Source organism: Mauremys reevesii, linkage group 1 (assembly GCF_016161935.1).
Source record: "Mauremys reevesii isolate NIE-2019 linkage group 1, ASM1616193v1, whole genome shotgun sequence".
Classification (NCBI taxonomy): domain Eukaryota; kingdom Metazoa; phylum Chordata; order Testudines; family Geoemydidae; genus Mauremys; species Mauremys reevesii.
In genome coordinates, this window is record NC_052623.1 from 303811256 (window position 1) to 303818050 (window position 6795).

Consider the following 6795-nt stretch of genomic DNA (forward strand, 5'->3'; position numbering starts at 1 on the left):
AAACTCAATCCTGCATGCCACTGACAACTGCTGAAATAAGTACAGAGAGGAAAATTATTAGCATACAGTACATATGTCTTAACATTCAGTCAGCTCCTCTGCAGAGAAGTTTGTGAATAGCAACTGATTCACACCTGTGGCCAAGAAACACTCATACTGTGTAAAACCCATCATCCAAGCCTGCTATTGCTCTGCATCAGGCCAATCTCACAGTGCCAGCTACCAATACCTCTGAGGGATTGTTAAAACAGCCTAGGATCACTGTGAAGTAAAGGTGTGCACAAACATAGGGGATCCTTGGGTGGCATAGATCTATGGTGGTAGTAGGGTGTATTAAAAATTGTTGTGGTGGCTCTGTGGTACACAAGGGTGCCTACATGAAGGTGATCCTTCTGTGGCTGGCTAAGATGGCATTAGGGCTACTTTGCACCAGTGGCGTGGCAATAAAGAAGCCTTAATGCAGGAGAGAATCTGTCCCATTTTAGAGAGAAATGATTACATTACTCAGCAATGTGAACAAATCTCTATACCCTCACTGGAAATTTTGAATGAGGGGAAAGTGAACATGATGAAATGTAGAGAGAAGGTTAGGCCAAAGCATAAATTCTTAATTTACTGTTACAATTCAGTGAATGCAAATGATTAACTGGCCTCTGTTGACTCTCTCATCCCACATCCCCTTTTTTATCAGTTTTTTTTTGTTTCTCTGCCTTCATTCTCTTTTTTTAAAGTAAGGTTCTAATATTGATGCAGCCCAACATTTTGAACCTGATTGAACACTGCAGAAAAGTAGTTATCCTTGTTGTTAAGGTTTTATAAAGTGCCAGTCTGGTCTGCTGACTAAGGGTCACTGGCATCAGCCATAACATGAGGCAGATAACGGGGAGGCAAGGAAAGAGCTGATGGAACAGTAGAGAAGAGCAAAAATTGTCTTATCTCTGAACAGTGTGGAGACTTGAAAGCTATGGTTGGAAGGGTGATATTGTTAGTGTTGTTTCAGTTTTGGTATCACTTTAAAACTATTGGCATAGTTCATGTTAGTAATAATGACAGTTGTACACTCTAGTCCAAATGAGTAACTATTACTACTGTGTCAATCATCATCCATATCCTCCATGAGATTTAAAAAACATGTACTCCTGGAAGTATTCTAAATTCATTCTGAATCTCAATACTAGCTAGGGACTCAACATTTCCTACACATAGCAGATTACATTAGTAGGCTACAACCCTAACAGAACTAAAACAAATAAATACCTTAAAAGCAAAGGAAAAAAACAAAATGATACACAAATCTGATGCACTCACATTATTTTAAGTTGTTTTATTTAATTTCCTTTGCATTGTAGTATAATTTTCACTTTAATTATTTTATCATTTTTAATTCATCCTATAATAATCTGTGCCATTTCTCCATTTGGGGCTTGTCTTCAGTAGAAAAATAGGTTGTATTAGAACTTGACCTTGAGGCATTCTGAAACTAACAAAATGTTAAACATAACTTTGCACTCAGAGTAGACAAGGACAAGTTGCATTTAACATTCCATCAGCTGGACATGGTTACTTCTATGGTTCCAATTAAACCATGTTTCTGATGTTAAAAATGTTACCCCTGTGAACACTGACTGCTGAATTGTGTTTAACATCGTGTTAGTTAACACACTCAAGGTCATGTTTTAACATGACCTAATTTGCTGGTGAAGAAAAGCCCATACCTTCCTAATCTGGAGGCACATCTAATGCTTAGTCTGCAGAAATTTTAGTACTCTCATAATGTATGCGTGTGAGGAGACCCATTGATTGACGTTTATAGGACTACTCATATATGTAAAGTTAGACACATGAGTAAGTCTTTGTAAGACTGGGAGCAAGGTGCTCCCCATACCCATGTTGCCTGACTAGGTAAAATGTGTGGGAATCAAAAGCCCTTAGAGCTCATAACATGATTATTACAAATCCAAACAAAAATCTCACAGGAATTGAAAAAGAAGTTAATGTTCGCAGCATCTCGTAGCCTCATAAACTATTAAATATAGATTAATATCATAAACTATAGCTCATATGGATCATATAGACTGAGATTTAAGCATTCTACTTGTGCGTATGTCTCACTCTGTTTAGACACCATACCCAAAGAAGAGTGACATGCAGTCTTCTGGGATCTAATATTCCATATCTATTCAGCAAAACTCCTACTGAATAACTGTATGGTTAAACTGCTAATTCAGCACAATGACAGGAACATGATTACAATATGTTTATTTAAATATTGAACAACTGTTAATGCCAATTAATGATGTACTGTAGATAGGGTTGGATTACTTTATATGACCACACAAACACACTTCTGTTCTTGTACATTACTTTTTCTAAACCTATCTAGAAGTGCTGTGTCATGCACTGGTTGCCTGAATAAGGAGTGCAGATAGCCTATGAACTAGAGGCAGTCAACCAATTCTGGGTCAGAATGTGGAGCACCAGTTATGCAACCTATGCATGACACAGCATTTGCTGATAAATTCAGTAAAAGTACAGCACATAAAAAGAGAAGAACAGAAAGGGTAGTTCAGGTAATCGATCCTTGCTGATGCTAGAGATTCAGCAATATTTAAATAAATAAAATAATATCCTTCCCATTGTGCTGAATCAGTATATATTCCATAAAAAAATAAATGTGCTTCATACTCTTGTCTAATTTAAAACTATTTATTGTATTATAGAAGACAATATGAACTGGAACATCTAGCCATCCCTAACTTCTGCCAGGAGTTTGTTCACAAGAACTGTTATAACTAAATGAAAACATAAGACTGCTAAAAATGAAAGAAGTTAGTGAAAAATACTTTTCTATATTTTTTGTGTGTATTGATAGCTTTGTGTACAGTTTCACTATTGCCTATAGAGTCATTTTTCTTTGTTGAAAAAATCCTATAAACGTCAGTGGAATAAACCCTTATGAATTAAAAATGTGTCCATTTTGCCCAGCTGAAGAATATGAAAACTCACTTGGTAGAAGGCATTTCCCACTACATTCAAAGTGTTTAAATGCATTTCCACATAATGTTTTAAATTAAAATTGGCATTTTCAAGTTTAAATGTTCTAAACTAAAATGAAAATGTAAATGTGTTTTATCCACCAAAGAACTCTTAAAATGCCCAGGTTTGGAGTCCTAATTAAATGGGAATTAGGTACCTAAATACATTTGAGGATCTGGCCTGTTGCTCCCTCATGATGCAGACCTTGGTAGGCCATTGGGAGAAATTCAAAGATACATATGTCAGATACTTCTGTAAAGTAACTCAGGATTGTTCAAGAGTGGGCAGGCAGGTGTGTTGTTCCCACCAAATAATATGAACATGAATGGAGTATTTGTTTCCACTATGATTCTGGGTAACGCTGTCTACCCTCTACTGCCAAAAGTTATGAAGGCTTTCCCTGATGTGCAGTATCCTGGCCAAAGATGCCGTGGTGCATTCAGGCCATCGGATTAATGTAAATACATATCGCGTGGCTCCTCCTCTGCCCCCATCATTGTTCTTCACGCTGAACCTTGTGGGACTAGTATGGAGGCATGTTGGGACCCCTACCAATTGCTATAGTTTCTCTCCCTTATGAATATAACACCATTGTGTGGTCTTCTGAACCACTCTTCCATTTTTGGGGGGCCCACAAAAATGTAAGTGATCTTTTCTAGATCTGAAGTGGATTGAGGGCTTTGTTGACTTCATAAATTATGTTTATACACAAACAATGAAGTAAATGTGTGACAAACATCTTTGAGATTCTAAATATCTTTTTTTAAATCGATTTTCCATCACCAGCAAAATTTAAAAGAACAAAAATTTTAGCTCTGATCCCTGAAGGAGCTAGACAATAAATATGGGCGAGGGGGAGAGGAGGGGAGGATTCAGACAGTGGAGGGAGCTTGAGCTAACAAATACTAGTTCCCAAATTGTACTGCATTATCACAGAGCAAAAAGATAAACAAAAACCTGATGTTAATTTCACACAACACAGGGAGAAAATCAATGTTTGCTGAGTGGAAAAGATCAAGATTAATAGAGAGAAATACTATTTTTAAACCTCTTAAGAGAATGTTATAGAGTGAAAAACATAAAGTGAAAATCTTTCTCATAGCTTTTGGCAGTGCCCTTTTAAGACTCACTCATTTTTATGTGTGGGTATTGTTGCATATATTAAATGCAGAATCCACTGTTCTGAGTGAACTCAAATACAAAGCACAACTGTATGGCTTAAAAAGCAAGGCTCAGGATTCTTACCTACTTTTGGTATAAGTCTAAATTTTAATATAGTAAATATAATTTTGTTTAAAAAGTTGTTTTTTAACATAATGATTTTGTGGTGATCATATTGGAAAGCTAAAACTAGGCGAGGATGAACCCAGGAATATATATTTGAGGATTAAACTAGGTTTTGAATGATACTCTTAATATGTGAGTCACCATCATATGAGCAGCATACACACACACAATTCCTGTTGGCTTCAGTGGGAGTTTTACCTGAGAAAGGAGTACAGGGTAAGATCCCATAATAGCATGCAACTGTCTGTCTGTTAATATGAAATATATTTACAGAGTTCATTCGAGATTGCAATCTCACCACTGACATCTGAGGCTTCTGTTGCGGCATACTTTAAAGAAACACAATCAACAGGAAGTTTTTTATATTGACTAATTTTTTTAAAACTAATTTCTCACAGAGCAACCTTTAAATATGTTCTGAGGATTTTTTTTAATTCATAAGGGTTTATTCCACTGACGTTTATAGGATTTTTTCAACAAAGAAAAATGACTCTATAGGCAATAGTGAAACTGTACACAAAGCTATCAATACACACAAAAAATATAGAAAAGTATTTTTCACTAACTTCTTTCATTTTTAGCAGTCTTATGTATTACATGGATAACTATAGTAGGTACACAAACTTCATACAGAAAATTCTGTTCCCTTTACATATCCACAAAGCACAAAGTATTATAAGGAGGCTTGAAGTGGTTGAAGACCACCTACAAGGAACAAAGTGGAAGGGAAAGGAGGCAGGACAAGAACATTTTAGGTATAGAGATGAGGGAGGATAAGGATGAGAAGAAAAGTCTGAAGAAAAGGGAAGGAGAAGGAATATAAAAAGGCTGAAGAGAAAAGGGAAGGAAACAAGCAAAAAGAAGAAAGGAGCAAGGATGAATAAAAAGAAAAGGAATAAAAGGAAGAATAAGAGGTAAAGTGGTAGTGGAAGGAAACGATGAGTATGATGATTGTTATTCTGCCTCCAAAATATATGGAGGAGACATAAAGGTATTTAAATATTTTTTCAATTGCAAAACAAATTAAGTCAAGAAATTCAGAATTAAAATAGCCAGGAACTGTTTACATTGGTCCTTGGGAAAAAATGGAAAAGGTAAAAAATATAATAGATTTACTGAATCAACTTTAGGTTCTATGATAGATGAAGGAGTTCAGAGACTGTAAATTCTTCAGGGCAGGGACTGTCCATTTGCTACATGTTTGTATAGTGCCAATCACAATGGGGCCCTGTGGGTCCTAGGCACTACCCTAATACAAATAATATCAATATTTTCTTTCTAGATTATTTATATATATTATCTTCTCATACATTACAGCACCACTCCTGTCCCTCAATAAATTATTCACTTATTAACTCAACCCTTGAACAAGTCTTTACATCTCATCCTTAAACCCGTAGCAGTGAAAAATCTCCAGGTGCCAATCCAGCAAAGCACTTCACAGAGGCCTAACTTTAAACACGAGTAGTGTCATTGATTTAGATGGGACTGTTCACCTGCTTAATATTATGCACATACTTAAGTGTTTGCTGGATCATGGCCCAACAAAGTAGCAGCCATGAAAACTTTCATACTCTCCAAGACAAGATTTTTTTTCAGGTTCTCATTTTGTTATGTTGATACTTCTTTTCTCTTCTACAAGAGGTGTAATGTTCATGGCAAGTGTGCATAAATGGCTTTTACATTTATCAAATGTTTTAGCTTCACTTTGGCATTTAATTACCCATAAAAGCCAGGTGATTGTCTTGAATAGGGTGCTGCCACGGACATTATCCCATAAAAGACAAGTTTATGGTAAAAAAAAAATCCTTCGGGGGATTGACAGTGCCTACAAAAAGCATAGTTTGCACTGCAGCACTCTTTACTTATTTGGTATTATATTAATGCAAATCACAATAAATAGGTCAACCTGACTTATTTAAAATATAGTTATTTGTATAATTGCCAGTGCCTGAAGGTATGATTTTGGCCCAAAAGTGGTATTATAATGCATTTATTGATCCAATTTAAAAGGTATATTTTTCTCTCCAAAATTAAAGTGGACACACATTGTTTACCTCTATTATTGCGCTTTTTAGGTTTCCCAGTAAAGTGAGCTGTGGAGCATGAATTTGCTTTGGTTTCATTCTTCATGTTGTTGCTGATTTTGCAAAGTAGCTTTTATGATATATTTATTTATCTGGATTTATACAAGCATTAAGGGTGCTTACTCACAGGCTACAGGCACCCTTCATATAACTTCAAAATACATCAAATCATGGGTTTTATTTTACATTAAAACCAAAGAACAAATCCCACTTTCGGATGCAGATAGGTAACCCGTGTGAACACCTGTGGGTAGGCAGGCCATTCAGCTGAACAGTGCTGTTTTTCTGTGGTTTGTCCTCTGTCTGGTACACATGGGCGCCAGGTTTGTAAAATGTTTAGTGGTGCCCAGAACGGGTCCAAGCAGAGCCGTCTTGTCCATAGCAT